Below are 20,160 nucleotides of genomic sequence, written 5' to 3'. Positions count from 1 at the left end.
AAGTCAACACGACAAGGTACACGCGGGAGCTGAGCATGAGGCAAGCAACACCTGCGGGGACCAGATGCGAAGTGGCTGTGAAAGGCTGCATGATAGTGGCAATCGCAGGCTGGACACGAGGCAAGCAGCATCCACAATGGTCAGAAGTGAACATAATAGCGGAGTGCATCAAGCATCACAGATGCTTGCCCTGCAAAGGCAGCTACACCAGAGTTCTCACTTATTTACAGCTGCGCATCTTCCCTTGAGTGAAACTAATCTCATGTTGTTCGCCGTAAACAGGAAACTCCCCTTAAAGTGAACACTACTGATTGGTTCATGACTCATGGAGTGAACACTGCTGATTAGTTCAGCATCCTACATGTTTCATAGACTTTCAGCTCCTGCTGAATATGGTCATTGGCTCACTAGTCCTTGCTCAATGATTTAAATTCACAAGGCTCACAAGTTAATGTTTTCTGGCACTGAGCTGCTCACAACTGACCTGTTTTCTGATCTTAGGCTCACAGTTGGATGTTTTCTGACATTGAGTGGCTCACAATTTATCTGTTGTCTGTAACCTGTGCTCTGATTCCAAGCTTATATCTTTTCACTGTGTTCATTTAAACTTTAGTGCCAGAAGTGCACAATCTTGCCAAATGCTAATATTCTCACACCCTTTCTTGCTGAGCCAGGAGTACACAAATTTAAATGGAAACATTGGTACATGAATTTTGATAGTTATATGTATCGCAGTGACCGATGGAGGTAAATTTAACCCTGTCAGGAAACTAATGATACTCTTTCACTGTTTTAGCACAGAAGGACAACACATTTTTGACCATTCACAAGAGGCCATTCAACCACCTGATGCACAATGTGATGTCTACTTTAAAGCCATTAACAGTCTTCACACACACTTCAAGGCTGACACAGGTGTAATCATAGTACGCCACAGATTTTTCACTCCAAAACAATGGAATCCATCGACATTTTCTTAGTGGACCTAAGAATCCAGGCTTCTACATTTGAATTTGATGGCAATTTAGATAATTATTTTAGAGTCCAGAGTGTAGTTAATTGTCATGACACATGTATTCAGTCAAAATTATTGTTATGGAAATCCCAATCTTCATGAAACCTTAGAGATATTCAGGGTGATTGAAAGGTCATTGATGGCCTCAAGAAATTGAACAGAGGCAAATACGTTGTGAATACCGAACAAGTAAATGCAGTGTTTTCAAAACCTAATCTGAACACAAGCATAGCGAGAGACAACAGAAAAGGGGGAAGAGCATCAACAAATTCAAACTCTTGCTTTAGATGTGGATCCAATACTCACTTTACAAACTCCAACAAAATGCACTTTAGAGTTTCCCTATTGGAAAAACATGTTTGAAGTGCAAAAGAGTAGGACATTTTGCAAGGGTGTGCAGAAATATCCATAAAGTGGGGTTTATCAGTGAGAAGGTGGAAAATGTGGATAGTAGAGTGGTGCTGTCTATCAACATGATCTATATGTGACAAGACATCCTTAAGGGCAGTGACCTTATTTGTGATACTAATGTGGGGAAGTAAAGGTGGGAGTTAGAGTGAATTCTGGCTCTCATATTATCATCATCACAGATTCATTATCCATTTGTATCCTCTGTACATATGTACAGTGGTGCATGGGGAGGCACAGTATTGATTTGATGAGTTACTTTCCACAAACAGTCACATTCAATGACAGGACTATTTCCGTAAAAGTATATATAGCTAGAAAAGGATACAGTGCCATGGTTTTGAGACTGGGCACTGAATGTCCCACATCTTTAGTTGCTCTTTTGTTCTCATTGCCTCAATCATTGGAAAATCGACTGGACACCCACAAGTCGCTGTTTTCACATCAATTAAGAAAGGTTAAGTGATTCAACCATGGGATCATTTTAAATGAGAATGCAGTACCAGTGGTGAACAAGGTCAGCAACATTCCATTGAGCAAGAGGAGTCAAGTGAAGGAGCACTTGAAAAACATATGTGCAGAAAGGGTCATAGACCAAGTTGACTCCACCCAATGGATCTTGCCTATCGTTGTGGCAAAGAAAAAGGATGGGGAAATGAGATTCTCTGTTGACCTCGGATCTTTGAATAACAATATCGTGGTAGACTCTTTTCCCCTCCCCAAGATCCAGAAGATGTTGGCTCAGTTGGGAGGTGCCAATAGATCTGAGGGCAGCCTATCACTAGGGGGAATTATGTGTTGAATCTAGATTGCTAACTGCATTTAAAACCCCCTTTGGGGCATTTAGGTTTCTGAGTTTGTTATTTGACCTGACTTCAGCCACACCACGGTTCCAGAACCGGATGTTTTGGCTATTTGGAGATAGCAAACAGGAGATGTCATAACAGGACGACGTCCTAGTATTCACTGACAGTGAGGAGGAAGACGTAATGGTCTTGAGCAAAGTGCTTTGCACATTGAGAAATCAAGGATTCACAGTAAAGAAGGAAAATCTTATTTTATTGTGCCAGAAATTGAGTATCTAGGGCATGGGACAGGTATCAGAGCGAACACAGATTTAATAAATGCAATCAAGGAAAGTTCTGAGCCTTTAGATGAAGCTCAGCTACAGTCATGTGTGAGTAATACTCCAGGGTTATTGAACATTTCTCACTACTGACGGAAACACTCAGAAAACATTTATGCAAGGGAGAAATATATATGAGTGGGGTTCTGGAGAGCTCCAGCAATTAATTCATTCAGGTGTGATCGGACATAAACTGTGATTCTAGATGCTAGTGGTGTGGGGCTGGGTGTAGTCCTCTCTCAGATGGTGAATTACAAGGAGAATACAGTGGCATTCACCTCGAGGCGTTTTTCCTCAGCAGAACAAAACTATAGGGCCATCAAGATGGAAGCACTGGTGTGTTTGAGGGCAACAAGGCATTTTGAGACTTATATATGGGGAAAGAAAGTTTCACTTCTCACTGACCATAAACCTCTGGTAATTTTGTTATCTGAGAACAATTTAAATTGAGCAAGTTCTAGGTTGGTTAATCTACTGGCAAGGACATATGATTTCAACTGTGATGTCAGACCCATTCCTGGGGCAAAAAACTCTTGAGCAGATTTCCTTTCTAGATGTCCAGTGAATAGTGACAAGAGTGGAATAAAAGATGATGAAGTTGATTGTGTTATTGGCAAGATGGACAGAATTGTGTTTGCTCGGCGAATGATATCATTAAAGGAATGGAATAATTTCTCTGTGTGTATGTGTATCAAACAGCTTTGAGGAAGTTCATCACTAAAAAATGGCCTCAAGAAAAGAATTTAGGTGATGAGTTAAAATCTGACTTCAAAATAAACAACGAGTTGTCACTAGAGGGGGAGTTGGTGTTGCAAGGTCATTTGTTGATTCCTCCAGATGATGTTAGAGCTAGGTTGGGAGGGTTAGCCCACCAATGCCATGTAGTCATGACAGGCACCAAAGACAGGGTATGTAGTTACTACTGGTGTCCCAGGATGCACAATGAGATGGAGGTGATTGGTGAATGTGGGTAATTACAATGGATGCAAACAGACTGATAAATCCTTGTGGGTATACGGGACTCCATTATGCCTGATTGAATTCCTGAATGGACCATGGAAGAAATTATGTATGGATTTTGTGGAGCCTATTTAAGATTTCTCTGCAAGCATGAGGTATGCTTTAGCGGTTGTAGATTAATTTTCTAAATGGGTGAAATGCAAGTTTATGAGAGAGCCGGTCATAATTACTGAAATTCATTTCCTCTCTAACATGTTCAGAATGGAAGGCATTTTCCAAGTGTTAGTCACTGACATCAAGGTGAAGTTTAGGTATGGTGCTTTGCAGACATGTGCCAGTTCTTGTGGTATCAAGCATCATTTGGTTGCCTTATATAATCCACTAGGAAATTAGGATTGTAGAGAGGGTCAACAGTATGTTAAAGAAAGCATTCAGGTGGCATTGTCTTCTGGTGGAGAGGTTCTGAACTCAGTTTCGGACATATTGTGGATTTACCCTAACACTCCGCAATCTTCCACCGGTGTGTCACCACCTGTATTATTGAGGAGCTGGCACTCATTGTGTGAGGTGTCACTCTGTTGGGTTTTGGACAGAACAGATGCTGCCAAGAGGCTGCCTGATTTGAAAAAAGTGCATCACAAGGTAAAGTAAATTGAAAGGATAAGTAAAGGCAGATATGATAATGTGTTGAGTAGAGTGAAGGATGTACAGTTTGCCATTGAAGATGTGGTGACAATTAAAAGGCCACATGGTCAGATGGTCAGAAGAGAAGTGGTTCAAAGTTCTTCCCAGCCACGATTGTGGTGAAGGTGTCCAAGCATGCAACATTGGTGGGGAATGGGTAGTGGTGGAATGCTGCTTTGATCAAAAAGAGATGTGATGCAGTCATTGTGGTGTCTATTGAAAGTACAAGCAATGTGGGAGATTGGGGTTTTGGGAATGAGTGTGGAGTGGAGGATTCGGACAAGGCGCAATTCACTAGGGCAAGGTTACATATTCATGGAGACGGGGACACAAACGTGATCCAAGATGAATGTGGGGATACCAACTTGGAATTTGTCCCTTCCATGTTGTAAAGTATGTACACAACACAAACACACAGTAATAAAGTAAAACCAACACACAAGAAAAATCCTACATACATTTAGAAAATTAGAGTAAAAATTGAAAAATTATTTCACAACAAAACAACAAAAATCCAATCAGTAGAACTGGAGATATGCAATTTTGAATATTTCAGGTCAGTAAAGCGCCTGAAAGCACAAAGCGTCACTCACGGTTTTCTGGTCATGTGAGACCGAATGGAAGTTACAAGTTCAGCTTGACAACGATGCAGCATTGGCCAGATACAGGGACCAGGTTAGTTCCTGCAGAAAGAGGTACCTTCTCAGAGTCTGGAATGAAGAGTTCCGTTTGCAGTGGAAAGGGCCCCGAGGGACAGGGAGAGTGTAACAGATGGTTGGTGATGTAGCACGAAGAGCAGGCCAGGTGTTGCGGTTGGTCACCACTGTAGCATTAAGATCCTGGTGAGTGTCGTGAACAGTCGTACTGGAGCTTTGCATTGGCGAGCACCGCCAGCTGTCGATGCTGTACTACGAAGCGCCGATTTCACACTGCTGGGTGTGATTTGTGGTCCCTGTGGCGCAAAGTGTTGGGTTAGACAAAACTTCATGTTGGCTGGTGGTATGGGCAGCAAGGTCTTGGTACGAACTGTCCTGCTTACATTCAGGAAGAGCACAAAACTTCAGGATTTCTCCTCTTCTTTGAGAGAACCTTAGCTGAGGCCACAACAAGGATCCAAGACATGAAGGGCACTCCTTGAGTGTCAGGTACTCACTCCTGCAGACACCAGCATGTCCCTGGTAGGTCCAGTTGCTGGCCCAGTCAGTAGGTCAGATGGGCAGTTGGAGAGAGCCTCTAGAGGTTGCTTTGTCCCATATAGCTCAAAACAGGAGATAAGTCTGCTGACTCCTGCAATCACTGCATCCTGGATAAAGCGTGCAGGTCCAGTCTTACTTCTCACAAGCAGGGCAGCAGAGTACCAGAGTGGCAGTCCCTCTGGCAGCAAAGCAGAACAGCATTCCTTCTTCTATAGCATCCACAGGTCCAGGAGTGTACTGAAGAGTGGAATGTAGGGTAGACAAAACCTTTGTGAAAAATCTGAGCACAGCCTTTTCAGTTGCAAGTAGAGCGGCGCCTGCTTCATCCCCACTTCCGGCCAGTTGATGGCTCATCCAGAGACTCCTAACCACTCTATTGTATGGCTGTCGGGGAGGAATAGTCCGTCAGTTACACCCAGTCATTTGACCCAGGAACATGCTAAATGAACCAAATGGGTAGCGCAGGAAAATGCCAACTTTCTAAAAGTGCCATTTTCAAAATTGCAACCTAAAATCAGACTTTACCATTAAGTAGGAATTTTTTATTACAATATTTCATTCTCCAAACATGAAATGCTTACCTGTCCCCAATCAAAAGTTAGAACCTATTAAATGTAATGACAATACAATGACTTTAAGAGTTTTACATTACCAAGATATGTAAAATTTAAAAGTACATGTCCAACCTTTTAATACAATGCAGCCTGACCTTGGGTCTATGTATGATCCATCTTTGGGGTGACAAATGCAATCAAAGGGGAGTTTAAGGCGTGGTTAGGGAGTTATATTGCAAAGTCAATCAATCATAAGTCAAATTAGCAGTTTAAACCTGCATTCAGGCTGCAATGGATGCCCTGGGGTGTGTTTTTTTTAAAGAGCTACTTAAGTGAATGCCACAATAAGTGCTGCAGGCCCACGAGTAGCACTTAACTCACAGACCCTGGTACTACGGTATACCACTCTACAAGGGACTTATAAGTAAATTAAGTATACCAATCAGGTGTAAACCAAGTTTGCCATTCTTAAAGGAGAGAACACAAGCTCCTTAGCAATGGTTAACAGTGGTAAAGTCCATGGAGTCCTAAAGACAACAAAAACGAATTCAGCAAAAAAAGGAGAGGTGAAGGCAAAACGCTTATGGAAGCCCACCCGAAGGATGATAATTCTAAAATCTCAGCTACCCACATCATCAGAATGAGTCAATTTTCTAAGCAAAAACTTGATGTCTCCATGTAGCATTTTGAGGCCTTTCCTGACGAGGAACATCTAGTCAACTACACAAGTGAGGTACTGTTTTTTATTGAGAGAAGTGTGAAAAAAACTTGGTGAAAAGTGTGGAAGTGAGGAAAATGTATTATTTTTGCAAAAGTATAAAGTTTGCATGGCCTTCTGGATAAGAAAACTAGTGGGATCACACAAGTCACACCACCCTGAACTTTCCAGGAAATCTAATTTTCAGAAATGCGTGGTTTTGGTAGATTTCACTTGATAGCGGCCAAACTATACCTAAATACCCCAGCTACCTACATTGCCAGAATTCTTAAATATTGAAGGCAAAATCAGGATTTCTCAACATTGTGTTTTGGGAACTTTCCTGTCATTGGTAATAGGCGTAGCCACACAAGCAAGTGTTTATATAGAGAAGTGTGGGAATATAGAATAGTGGAACATTTTTTATTATCAATTGATTTTCTCTTCCTTCTAAGTATGTGTTCAAGAAAAATCATATTTTGTAAAATGCCATCTGAATCACATGACATGATATGTAAGGCTAAATTCAGACTTATAAATCCTAAGCATAGTATCTTGCACAGATTTTAATGTAAAGGTTTTCTTCATATCCATTTTCATTCTTTAGATTTCACCATATGAATTAATGCATGGTGGTAGTCAATGAAGAAACATAAGCTGCTGCTCAGTTGTAGGCACTGTGTATTGCATGCTTTCAGCAAAACAACAAACCCCAGATATACATGCAACCATTAGGATCTGATCGATGTAACAATTTATTACTTTTGTAAATCAGCCATTCCAGATGAAAATGTCACCTATTTCAATTTTTTCCTGCTTTTTACATTATTGAGTTCAACAATTAATTTGTTTAGAAACCGTGAGCAATCTACACAAATGACCCCTTGCTGAATTCAAATCTTGCCTACCTTTTTGAAATGTATAGCTTTCTGGGTACACCTATGGGTTTCAGACTTGTTTCCATCACAAGCTGCCAATATTTAGAAACCACAAGAATAGAAAAAAATCACAACCACAAACAAAAAATCAAACCTGTTGTAAAAATCATTTTTACAACTCTGTCTCTGCTAGAAAGCAGGGAAGATGGTGCCCTTAGTTCAGAAAACTTTTTGGTCATGGCATGTTTAGAAAAAAACATTCTTTCTTGCATAGCATTTCTCATATTTTTCAAAAGAGCCATTTGGGTTAATTTGGCTATGTAAGTGGTTCCCACCTGGGGAATTTCAATCCACAAAACCTGGGTAATTTTAGAATCCCCAATGTGTGGGGAAAAACGAATTCAAATTTGGCATGGATAGCATTTGTGAATGAAAAAGAATGAAGACCTAAACACAAAGCCCCCCAAACTTTAAAAAGAGATTCCGCACTGGGGTGGGGAAACCTTCGGTGGTAAAGGGTTACGTTTTTTTCATACAATGTTCATTCTATTAAGCTAATAGTGGCATTGCAAATTTACAGGGGATGATGAGGGCTTGGAAGCAGTACGCCAATAGCCACTGCACATTATATGTTGCAAATTGAGCAAACAGCTCTCTGGAGGCCATGTCCCGATTTGAGAGGTCACATTTCAAAACCACATGCTGAGTGGTCCAGTAACTATGATATTGGGACTTTTTCCTACAGATTAGATGGCCAGCCTGGATAACGGAGCTGTCTAGCTTCCAGTTAAGGATGACCCCTATCAATAAAGGTAGAGCAAAAATCTTAATTGGGTCTCGTTGCATAAGGGCTAATGTATTGGAAATATATGTTTGCAGAGAAGCATGAAGTAGTCATGGAATATATACTGGTCTGGGCCCATCGTGCACTGTAAAGCATGCAAGGGCCTGAGAAGGTGTCACAACACTAATACTAACATGTGCTATAAAGTGTTGTGTTTTCATAGGATAGTTTGCCAACAAATGTTAATAATTTTCATTACACTGTCAGGTGACCCAAAACCAGGATGCAGCTCTTCAACAAATTATACCCAGACAATTACCCTTGTCTTACAAATGAAGCAGTTTAAATTTACCTTACCGTGTGAACCCCTGTTACGGGTACTGGAGGTCCATCCTCAGAAGATAACTGTTCGGCATGCATTTGATGATCTGACTTGCATTCTTTGAAAGTTGGTAATTCTGAGTCTAGTATTGAGGTCAGGTTGATAAAGGCAATTCAGCAAAATACATTTCAGTTAATCCTAGTTTGAACAACTCAAAGGGTTACCGTGGTGCTCAGTTGTACTACTGCCCAAATGAACGAATAGGGGCTGCCAGCCAATACAAGGAGGATTGAAATGATCGAAGTAATTTGAACCATGGGTAGTAACTCTTTGTACATTCTGCTACATTGTGTTTTGTCTGCGTTGTGGCTTACCACATATGAAAAATTCCAGCCCAAACTCAAACGCACAAAATCATTTACCCAGTTTGAAATATTTGATGGAAATGCTTGAATATTTAAATTCATGTGCATCTATGGAAATTACTCAAGTCACATTCATTTTCTTTTTTTGCTCATCTGCTAAGTTACAAAGATTAAAATATGTAAAATGTTCATGGGCCTGAGCCAGAAGGAGCCATCCTGGACTACTAGACATATCGTCTATGACAAGGAAAGAATATTTTCTTAAATATTTCCCCCTTGTCTGGCCTCATTGGAGAAGAGTAGTGTGAGCTGTTTGAGGCTCTATGACACAGGAAACTCAGATCACATCTTTGAACTTTATATGCACCAATTAGGGTGACTGGACTACAAAACGAAGAGTCACCATGTGAACATTATTAATGAGTGATGTAGAAAATTTGCCTTTTCTGCGTGATAACTCCAGATTTTCACCTTTTCTGGACGCTATTTTTGCTAGACTTCGAACTCTTTGCACTGTTACCCTTGCTAAACAGGAATGCAGTTCCTAATACATGGTTAAATTGGCTTATTCCGAATTGACACATTTAATTTGCTAGTATGTCCCGAGAATATGGTGTTGAAAATCACCTTCGGTCATGGAAGTGTAGTGTAGTTCCTATATTCCCAATAGGCTCTGCGCATTGGAATAACATAAACGATAGTTTATACTTAGGACTGAGGTCGACTAGGTCTCTATTAAATATGTTAGACTTAATTGTGTGAGCCAGCTAGCTCAGAGGTCACTAGAAACTTTCTCGAGTAAACAAGAAGGTGTTTAGCTTTCCTGAATAGACAAGAAGGGATTAGCTTCTGACAACCGCATAAACATGACAACTTTGCTCCCTCCAGAATAAGGAGTATATCTCCAGAGTCGCGGAAACAATAGATAGCTATTTTACTCAGTCAATCGTGCATGCTTCGCTTCACCAGAGATGCAGAGAAATAGAGAGACGGGCGTTTTCAATAAAAGGGTTATTTATTGAGCAGTCTTCTTTCTCATGCAAGAGAAATGAATTACCACAATTGCAATACTTGTCATAAAGTAAAGTGCGTACAGTAAAAGGAGTATTATGAAATAATACTGTAAAAGCATTTATATGGTTTCTAAGCATAAGATACTTAAAATGGATAAAATACATACAACAATAAAATAATGCCTGAACGCACTCAACTGGTGTTTCTAAGATACGTCTACCCCAGTGTACTTAACCTAAGCCTAGTACAGGAAAGGAGTAGATGAGTTACAGTTTTTGCCAAGAATCTGAATCAAGAATTCTCTGTGGGTCTAATCAGCCACGTACCTGGGGTATAGAATGAAGTAGGTCTTGTATCTCTCTCTCAGGACTCGATCTCCAAGCAAGCCGCGAGGGTGTCAGGGAAACACTGGAGCTGGATTTCTCTGCAGGAGAAAAGACAGCGTCTCTCTCAGTGCGTCAGCAGGGAGGGTCGGCTTCCTTCGGCACTCGCATCAGCAGGGCGTCGTGCAAGTAGATAGCCGATCTGCTCCAAACCACCGGGTGTTGCTTAAGGCAGATGTTGGTATATTTATACCTGGAAGGTGCCGAGTTTGACGTAAGGTTGGACATAAGACGTCACTAAGAACTGGCAGTTCTTTCAGGACTCCAGGAGTTCTAGGACAAATCAAAACAGAAGCGGGGGAATTCCCGGGCTGCTGGAGTCTTGGTTTGTTTAAGAACGCGTTGTGCTTTCTAGGAGTCTATGGGAGTAGCCTTGCCGTATTTGGACTGCATTGGCTATGACTTAATATGGATATGATTCTCATGCCTTTATAAGGATATGATTTGTTATAACCACATAAGGGCATAAATCGGGAATGTCTTAATTAGGGTCCTAGATACATTCACAACACCCACTCCACGTGTAATGTCCATCATTACTAAATTCTACGCAATACTAAACATATAACGATGCATCTGTTTTCCAGCCCACCCCAAAATACATAGTTAGCATTTGAAATGGTATATACACGAAAAATGAGTATAATACTGTACGCTTTTACTAAGCAGTGGTGTCATTCAGATAATGCATATTTTGTACATTTAGAATGTTGACTGAATGATTCACAAAATTTACATTTATGAATGGCTCTTAATACAGAAGAGAAGGTCGAGACCATTTCATCACATATTTATACAAGACTGTACATGTGCTAGAGGCTAAGTCAAAATATTGTCTCTAGAGATTTTAAAATTAGAAATCTCGTTCTCTAAGAATAGTTCTGCTTTAAGCAGAGTATCGTGTGCCAAAAAAAGTAAATATTTTGGGAACTAGGGAAAAATAATTTCGTTTCTGGGAAGAAAAATAGGTCCAATATTTTTTAGAAGTTCTGTTTATCAAAACTGAAGGCCGAATTCAGAGTTCAGGGAACACTGTGTGCTCGCTATTTCAAAAGTTATTCTTGTTGTTAGGAGAGAACATTAATTCAGATAGGCTGGTAAAAAATGTGTCTACAACAGTAGGTGAAAGTTGGGCCAGGTCTGAAAAAGTAGAAATAGTGCATATGTGCGAAGCATTGCCATCATCGGTGTTCAGATCAGCAATGGTCACGGAAGGTTGTACCTGTATGCCGCTTTCATCTTGTACCTCACCGCCACCTAATCATAATGGTGAGCTCTCAACGAATGCCGTCATCAGAATGGGTAGCCGCTGGGGACAACACTTTGCATGAGCCGTTACCGAACCAAGCAAAGTATCGACATCCATAGGTTCTGCTGATAAGAGTGTGAGACAGAAGTCTAACACGTATTCTTCTCCGCAAAGCAGGCATCGTAGAACAGGTAAGATGCAATCTTGCCAGATTGGTCTGAATGAAAGAAACCAGGTAGTATTCAGATCTCTTAGCCGAGCCAAGCCGAGGAATTTAGTGATCCGTTCTCGGTATTGCGTTGCTAGGATCGTGTCTTCCATTATAGCCTGAGTTTTGTCTGTGACTTGACTTGCCATATCGGAGCAGAAGGAACAAAAATAAGATTCCTGCTACGAGTCCAATGATGAGAGGCAGGACACCGAACACAGAATGTACGAAATTCGGGATGATGCCAAGAACTGCTTCAAAGGGTGCTAACAGTCCCAAAAAAATTGTCTTAAATACATGTGCAATGCCACTGGTATCTGACATGTTTAGGATTTGACTTAACATTTCTACGAAATGTACGGGACAATTTGTTGATAATAATGCATGTATCTCTGCTGCTGTCCTTGCAACTTGCAGATCATACGTTTCTCTAGACGAGGTTAAAGGCACAGTTGTTTGTAAAAGAATAGACTTCATTCTGCTTAAAGTATCAATTTGAATAGAAGAGATATTCAAAGAAGGCCATATCGCCGCCTCCATGTCTGGTTTGCTGTTTGGATACAATACTTGCATACAACAAGTGACCATGGAAGTAACGGTCACGAGATAGGCTTTTCCTGGCACCATGCCACAACAGCTGTGGTCACTTATTAGAACGTAGCTGCCGTTGGAAAGCTGTCTGACAAAAGGCTCTATCTGTGTAGCTGGGGTGCCGTGCAGGTGACATGAAAGGTTATTTTATTAATTAACTTGCATGAAGGCTTCATGCAAGTTAATTCCTTGACACAGAAGTGTACCGCTTAGTAATTTTTAAAGTTGTTACCACTAAGAAATACCTTTTTCTTGCCCCCACTCCAACATCTATGTGTATAAGGCAAATTCCAGGTTGACTTGATGTATCTTTTACCCAACCTTTCATACAGGCCTGCTGGTATATACTTTTGGCAGTATTGAAACTGAAAAGTTGTTATCGGGATTGTAATGGTGCCATGGATCATCCACTCAATGACCAGTCGTTCTGACATTGTCAATGGTAATTTTTCGAGTTTTTCAATGCTCAGCACCGTATAGTCTGCCCCTCTTTGTGTCAAAGAGATTTGTTTATCAGTAAGGTTATTTATAGAAAATAACAACGTTGTGCTGATTAGATGCCATGGCACGATGCCTGAATGCAAATTTTGTAACGTCCAGCCTAACTGTACAATAGAATGTAATTGGGACTGGCCATGTTGTAACATTAGCATATCCTGTTCTATTATTTCAATAGCAGATGATACAATGCTGTCCAGTAAATAAATTCTGGAGGACAGAGTCGTTAACCCACTGTCCACTACAGAAAGTGATTTTTCCAAATTAATATGATCAATTTCTCCTGCAGTTTCAATTTGTGGTATTTTCCAAGCTTCATTGTAAGCTGCGTATATACCGGCGTATATGAAACGTTTTTTACGCCGTTTTTTCGAGGTCCCAGTAAGAAATCTCGCAAGTCAGCACCTTCTTTAAGAAAAGTTAAGTGTTGCTTAATTTCGGGTAGTGTGGATTTCTGTAGCCATTCGAGGCATAGTTTTCCTACACTATATGTTGTAATTATCCCTGGATGTTGTCTCTGGGAATATCTTGGATCTGGCCTATTCTGTTTGAACCCCTGTACTTTGTTCAGGAATCTATCTTGACAGTTATTAGTGTCTGTGGGCCAGATCAACCATGTGTTCCAATCAGGATTTGTTCTATTTTGTTTTAAAATATGGGATACGTCTAACCCCTCATCTGTAGTGTTATTTCTATCAGGCATAGGCTTTGGTATAGACGGGTTGTTTAAATCTTTTATCTTGGCTAGACCAAGACAGGTTGTTTGTTGAATGGTGTCATTCAGGAACATTATTTGATCTGGGATCATGCAGGCTCTGAATAATGATTCTAAACCTTGTACCTGCCATTCTTTTGTACCCCATACAGTTTTTGTCTCAATGTTGTTTTTCCAAAATTTAAAAGCAAATGTAGACATTTTTTCATAACATTTTTTAGAATAAATCAGTTTAGTGTTTGTCAACATGTTTTTCATTCCTGTCTTATTCATAATTTTAAAATAAAAAGTTTCTGGATCAGTGAAATCTTGAACTGATGTGGATATTTCAAGAGTTCAACCGGGCCATAGATTTCGTAATCAGTATTGTCCCATGCTACACCACCAGGTATAGGAATGGCTGTGATGTTCACTGATGATAGTTCTCTTTTTTCAATGTGAGAGGATCTGTGAGGTTTTAGAACCAAGTTGATGTTCTGACTTGCTGAATCCATTGTACTGTATTTTCCATCAATCATTCTTCCCAAGCTTAAAATTAAGATGAGCCATAGCAGGAGGAAAAGTACACCTAACACAATCCATAGTTCAATCCACAGTGAAATCAAGTTGTGTTTGCTGGCTTGTCTTCATGTTCACTTGGAGCATCAGAAACGTCATCAAAATTGATGAAGTAGCCAGATGCAGTTCTATCAATTATTTGGATGGCATCAGGATTGTTACTAATCTTTGTAGTTGCTTCTTCCTTTTTCATATTAGCATAGTCCGAGGCTACATCATTGTAGGCAGGTGTTTCTTGACGAACTGTTGCACTTTGGGTTTCAAGAGGCACAAGTTCCATGGCTTTGTTGCATAGTCCTTTTTTATTCACTGCAGGTTTATCAAATGTGATTAGTCTCTCAGTTTGAACGTCTTGGATTGTAGCAAGGTTTGGTCTTCTGCTACGTCTTGGGAGTCCACTGGGCCTACTACTTATTATTGGCCACATGGTTGTGGTTTTACCAGGTCGATTGATACAACTCGGTTCTCCTTTTTACCAGCAAGGGGCGGTAGTACTACTGATCTTGTTCGGCTGATAGCTAAGACAGGTACTGCTTTTCTGTAAGAAGGCCCAAATTCCTACTTCACCGCAATCTTTTCTCTGACAAGATCCCCAATCTTTGGAATCCAGACAGGTCTTGCTGGGACAGGTGGTTTCTCTTCAGTGGCCGTTGGCTTTAGCTTTGTGTTACTTAGACTTCTTCTTGTTTCATTCAAGTCCTGTAAAACAGCCAAATGATCTTTGATATCAAAAGCTTTTTGTTCCACCACTGAAGTCTGACAATCAAGGTCTTTGATTATCATTCTTGTACCAAACAAAAGTTCATACAGAGTGATTCCACCCAGAGAATTTCTTGGCAGATTGTTAAGACTACGTTGGACACTTATTAGATGTTTGACCCACCCGTCACCCGAACCTAATACCCTCGCTGTTATAGATTGCTTTATGTCACGGTTATTTCTCTCCACTACGGCATTTCCCTCAGGATGGAATGGACTAGAGTACCGCAATGCAATGCCCATGCTGGCCATGGCCTCCTTGTAAGCTCGAGAGCTAAATGCAGGACCCTGGTCAGAATGTAGCATGCCAATTGCGTATGTGCCGATAGTTACTCGCAAATCTTTTATAACAGTTCTGGCGTCAGCCGAGCGCTGGAGCCACATCCAAATGAATCTCGTCTTAATATTTATGGGATCGCATTTGTCTGGTCGGACGCCTGCGGGTAGATAGTATAATGCTGTCTAACGGAGGTGTCTGTGCTGGTATTACTGTGCTAGATTCTGATATCTGGTCCGGTTCATAACTGCGATCTCTATTGCAGTCTTGACAATCTATTGCAAAGTTATAAACTTGCACGCTCATTCCCGGCCACCAGTATTTTGATTGCAATTCTATTAGAGATTTCAGGATCTCTTGGTGCCTAAGAGCCATTCCCATGTGTGCTTCTTGTATCAAGTCTTGCGAGTCCTCCTGAGGCGGAAGCCGGGAGCGGATCCTAAGCAATTTTAACGTGATTAATATGTAAAATTGTGTGATTTACTTTGTGTACCTATTTTTAAAACCACTTACTCACCTGCTGATCCCGGTTCCCCACGCAGCCGATTCATCACTGCGGCGGGAGGTTACCGATCTGTTTCCCTCCATCACGCCACTTTGGGGAGCGCCGAGGCCACGCCCCCTCACCGAGGCAACGCCCCCTTTCTGCGCATACATATAGACGCTGCTTACTAGCGTCCTGCCCAGTCTTGCGAGTCCTCCTGAGGCGGAAGCCGGGAGCGGATCCTAAGCAATTTTAACGTGATTAATATGTAAAATTGTGTGATTTACTTTGTGTACCTATTTTTAAAACCACTTGCTCACCTGCTGATCCCGGTTCCCCACGCAGCCGATTCATCGCTGCGGCGGGAGGTTACCGATCTGTTTCCCTCCATCACGCCACTTTAACGAGCGCCGAGGCCACGCCCCCTCACCGAGGCCATGCCCCCTTTCTGCGCATACATATAGACGCTGCTTACTAGCGTCCTGCCCAGTCTTGCGAGTCCTCCTGAGGCGGAAGCCGGGAGCGGATCCTAAGCAATTTTAACGTGATTAATATGTAAAATTGTGTGATTTACTTTGTGTACCTATTTTTAAAACCACTTACTCACCTGCTGATCCCGGTTCCCCACGCAGCCGATTCATCGCTGCGGCGGGAGGTTACCGATCTGTTTCCCTCCATCACGCCACTTTGGCGAGCGCCGAGGCCACGCCCCCTCACCGAGGCCACGCCCCCTTTCTGCGCATACATATAGACGCTGCTTACTAGCGTCCCGCCCAGTCTTGCGAGTCCTCCTGAGGCGGAAGCCGGGAGCGGATCCTAAGCAATTTTAACGTGATTAATATGTAAAATTGTGTGATTTACTTTGTGTACCTATTTTTAAAACCACTTACTCACCTGCTGATCCCGGTTCCCCACGCAGCCGATTCATCGCTGCGGCGGGAGGTTACCGATCTGTTTCCCTCCATCACGCCACTTTGACGAGCGCCGAGGCCACGCCCCCTCACCGAGGCCACGCCCCCTTTCTGCGCATACATATAGACGCTGCTTACTAGCGTCCTGCCCAGTCTTGCGAGTCCTCCTGAGGCGGAAGCCGGGAGCGGATCCTAAGCAATTTTAACGTGATTAATATGTAAAATTGTGTGATTTACTTTGTGTACCTATTTTTAAAACCACTTGCTCACCTGCTGATCCCGGTTCCCCACGCAGCCGATTCATCGCTGCGGCGGGAGGTTACGATCTGTTTCCCTCCATCACGCCACTTTGGCGAGCGCCGAGGCCACGCTCCCTCACCGAGGCCATGCCCCCTTTTCCTCCCCCTGCTCCTATAAATCATGTGCCACCACCGGACGCGCAGCAGACGAGCGCAGCGGGCGCGACGAATGCGTGCCGAAGGCGCGCCTAAGGCAAGCCCGTCTGCGCCCGTCCGCGCCCACACGCGCCCAGGGCCTAGGCCACCTCACTATCCTGGTTCATTCCAATATTCATCGGCGCAACTACTCGCTCTTCAGGCCCGTTGGCCCATTGAAGCTTCTCTGACCACCCACATCAATAATCTGGGCCTCACAGCCAATGCCACTCCTCCCGTTCCTCACACCCTGAGCCACCTCCCTTCCCTGTCTCCCCCCCCAGCCCTAAACCTCAGCTGGACCCAGACAGGCCCCCCTTTCCATCTACTACCTTAATACGCGATCTGCGGTTAAGCACTGCCACAAACTCTCTGTTCTACTCGATCTCCATAAACCAGATCTCCTATTCCTCACGGAGACCTGGTTCCGTGACAGCTCCCTCCCCATTCTCTTAGCCTCTCTCCCTGATACCTATTACGCTCTCCGGGCTGACCGCCCAACCGGTAAATCCGGCGGGGGCGTCGCCCTGATCGCCAGAAAGGATCTTCCTTTCCAACCTCTCAGCTTTCCCCCGATAGGCAATTCCGACTTTTTAGTCGTTCGTTCTCTTTTTTACAACACACCCCTCACTTGCCTACTTATGTACCGTCCCCCCCAAACCTTCCAATCCTTCCTGGACAGGTTTCAAGAACTGGTGGCCAACCTAGCAGTCAACAATTCTTCCGTCCTGGTGCTGGGCGACTTCAACTTTTGGCCCTCCGACCCAGCCGAATGCTCCACTTCCAAGGAATTCTCCGAAACTTTACGCTCTCTTAACTTCACCTCGCATGTCCACTCCTCTACTCACATTCAAGGGCACACCCTGGACCAGATTTGGTCTCTGAACTGCCCCATCGCGTCCTTGTCCATTTCCCCTTGTCCCTGGTCTGATCACTCACTAATCTCCTTTTCCTCTCAACTTGGACCGCCCACCAAGCCCACGCACCCTAAAAACATCTGGGCCCGCTCTTGGGGTCGGGTAGATGTGGCTTCATCAGCTTGCTCTCTCTCATCCTCCAGCCTTGACCTGCCCGGTCTGTCCTCATCAGGACAAGCCCAATCCATCAACTCTTGGCTACTCTCAGCCTGCGACTCCATCGCCCCCCTAAGGCGAATCTCCTCTAAACGGACAAATGACTCCAACCACTGGTTCAACAACAAACTGAAGGCACTAAAACTCGCGGTCCGTCAGGCCGAACGAACTTGGAGACGACAGTACTGCCCCATTCTCAAAACGCAATACACCTCCCTCTTGCAGCAATATAAGAAGTCTATTTTGTCCACCAAAAAAGACTACTTCTCCTCCAAAATTCTAGTCGCGGAAAACAAATCCAGAGAAATTTTCTCCATCATCAACAAACTCGCATACTCCGACAGAACCACCCTCAAACCCTCCCCCTCTCAACCTCTTTGTGACTCCCTGAATTCTTACTTTTTAGATAAAATTGCAACAATCAAAGCCAATATCCTCCCCCCATCCCCCTCCTTCCTCATCCCTCCTTGCCCCCCCATAGAGGCTCGACTCGACTCACTCCCTCCCTTAACACTTGAATCTTTTCTCTCCCTCCTCCCTTTAGTTAAATCCGGTTCCCCACTCGACCCTTGTCCCGCTCACATTCTTGGCCACATTTTCACTATCTGTCCGCTACCCCCTCTCACTTTTCTTAACTGCTCCCTGTCCCAGGGCGTGGTTACCCCTGTTCTTAAATCTGCTATAATCCTCCCCATCCTAAAAAAACCTGGCACAGACCTCTCTGTCCCCGCCAACTACCGCCCCATCTCTCTGCTCCCTTTTCTAGGGAAAGTCCTGGAGCGACACGTCACCAAAGTACTATCCACCTACGTGGAAGCAAACCGAATCCTGGCGCCCCGCCAAGCCGGCTTTCGCCCGGCTCACTCCACCGAGTCGGTCGTGCTTTCAGTACTTGACAACCTTAGAGAGGGAATGGACACTAACATCCCCCAGGCCTTGGTGCTACTCGATCTTTCTGCTGCTTTCGACACGGTGGACCATTCCATCTTACTTTCCCGTGTCGGAGCGGCAGGGATAGGTGGCACCGCCTTGGTCTGGCTGTCCTCCTTTCTAAGCGATCGCACCCAGGCGGTTCGCCTAGGCGACTTCTCGGCTGAACCTCGGAAGGTGGTATGTGGGGTCCCCCAGGGCTCCTCTCTTTCCCCTCTATTGTTCAACCTGTATATAGCTCCCCTCATCTTCGCTCTTCAACAAATGGAGGTCTCCATATATAACTATGCGAATGACCTCCAGCTCATATTTTCTCTCTCTCACTCCCCTGATTCTAAATCTAACTTCCAATCCACAATGCTTCTCATCCGGGACTGGATGAAACACAACCACCTGAAATTAAACCCAGATAAGACAGAGCTTGTTCTGACAGGTGGTTGCTCCAGTCCCTGGTCCCCCCTCTTCTGGCCTTCTTCCCTTGGTCCCCCCCCATCTCCTTCCTCTTCTGTCAAAACCCTCGGTATAAAAATTAATGACCAACTCACTCTGCACTCCCAGGTAAGCGCGGTGGTCTCCTCCTCTTTTCTATCCCTCTGCACTATCCGTAAAGTTTCCCGCTTCTTCTCTTTCACGGCCCTGAAACTCATCGTACTTGCCATGGTCATCTCCCGCTTAGATTATGCCAATGCCCTTTACCACGGCATGCCAGCCTACAATGTACGACGACTTCAGTTGGTCCAGAACCAAGCGGCCCGCCTGGTCTACAACCTCTCGAAATCCCATCACGTTACCCCCTTCTAAAATCCTTGCACTGGCTCCCTATGCGCGAACGCTCCCTTTTCAAAGTGGGCTATCTCGCCTTCCAGGCTCAGTTAGGCCCGTCCCCCGCTTTTATCTCTTCTGAGATCAAACCTTATGCCCCCTCCAGGGAACTTCGCTCCTCTTCTCATCACCTACTCACTGTCCCCCGTTTTCGTCGTAAAAAATGGGGAGGGTCTAAATTTTCCACCCTTGCCCCCACTTTCTGGAACTCCCTTCCTATTCAACTTAGATCCTCTACCCAATACCAGCTCTTCAGAAAGGCCTT

The sequence above is a fragment of the Lissotriton vulgaris genome, chromosome 5, assembly GCF_964263255.1.
Source record: "Lissotriton vulgaris chromosome 5, aLisVul1.2, whole genome shotgun sequence".
Lineage (NCBI taxonomy): Eukaryota > Metazoa > Chordata > Amphibia > Caudata > Salamandridae > Lissotriton > Lissotriton vulgaris.
Note: the sequence above shows the minus strand (reverse complement) of the source record.